This window comes from Lithobates pipiens, unplaced genomic scaffold (assembly GCF_037356315.1).
Source record: "Lithobates pipiens isolate NorthernLeopardFrog02 unplaced genomic scaffold, aLitPip1_a1.2 Scaffold_13, whole genome shotgun sequence".
Classification (NCBI taxonomy): domain Eukaryota; kingdom Metazoa; phylum Chordata; class Amphibia; order Anura; family Ranidae; genus Lithobates; species Lithobates pipiens.
The window spans coordinates 18,602,538-18,603,914 of NW_027507718.1; positions in this window are offsets into that span (position 1 = coordinate 18,602,538).

The window sequence follows — 1,377 nt, forward strand, 5'->3', positions numbered from 1 at the left end:
TTTGTGTAGACGGTTATAATCTGGAGTGCATAAAGTCTGAAGTAACCTAAATTTAAAAAAGAAGTTTTAAGATATGCACGCATTGTTTCATATATGCTGTTATTATTATTATACAGGATTTATATAGCGCCAACAGTTTGTGCAGCACTTTACAACATGAGGGCAGACAGTACAGTTACAATACAATTCAATACAAGAGAAATCAGAGGGTCCTGCTTGTTAGAGCTTACAATCTAGACAGGAGAGTCAAGTGAAACAAAAGGTAATACCTGTTCTGTTATATCCAAATATGCTCTTCAAATAAAGCTGTTTTGGAACTTCTTAAAGGGAGACTTTATCATAGTTTTTTTTTTTTTTTTAAGTTAACATACACCTATTGTTTCACTTTATGTAGCTGTTTGTTGCTAATCACCTGGCAACTGTTATTTCCTATCCCAGTTCTTCCTCTTTTGAATGGTACAATCGGCTTTTCTGTAAATTGATTAATGAATCATATCCCCTTACTGTGAAAAGACAAATCAATAGGTTACACTGAGATCAACAATAAATACCATCTGGTTTGCTTGGCAGGAATTACAGAATATGGAAAACTGTTTAGTAAAGCTATTTTTAGTATGGCAGAAAGGTATTCTTTGTGCTAGTTAAGCAAATATTGTAACATCATCTGTTCACAGTATGCAGTTCAGCTGTTAGTGTGATATGGCTTTTATTGTTGCGTTTTAAGTGTGAATATGTGTCTTATTCATATATAATCAAATATTAACATCTACAGGCCACTTAACAGGATCCACAGTCAGGTTCTAAAAGACCACTGGCTAGTTCACTTCATGTACAGTGCATCCAATGAGCCTTAAAAAGAGGAAGTCCATGTTTCGAGTGACTGTCCACATACAGTTTGTAGAGGTGAAATTGAACAGATATAGGGATTTGTGGAACAAGTTCTATATCATACAACATACCAAATAGTCCTGGACACCTTTTTCAGCTAATACAGTATATTGTACAAGTGAATTTATTGTGTGAATTTAAAGTAGAACGTAAGTTATGGTGACACAGGTTGAAAAAGGGTTATCTATTACTGTAAGGAGTTTCTTCTAATTTCCTTTTGAGCCAGGAGGTGAGCGATCATCTCTCAGGTTGGAAAAAATAGTTCCAAACATTTCACACCTGGATTGATTGTCCCATATTGCCTAGTACATAAGTGGCGAGCCTTACAATCTGTTGGAAAAATATGAAGAAAAATGTGAGCATTTTTGATAAATTCATAAATTACGATTGCCTTTTTAAGTATGTTATATTACATCACATCATGTTATTGAAAGCCAAGTCCTGGTTAGGCATTCCTCATACCTATGGCTAACAGTCTCCCCTTCCACA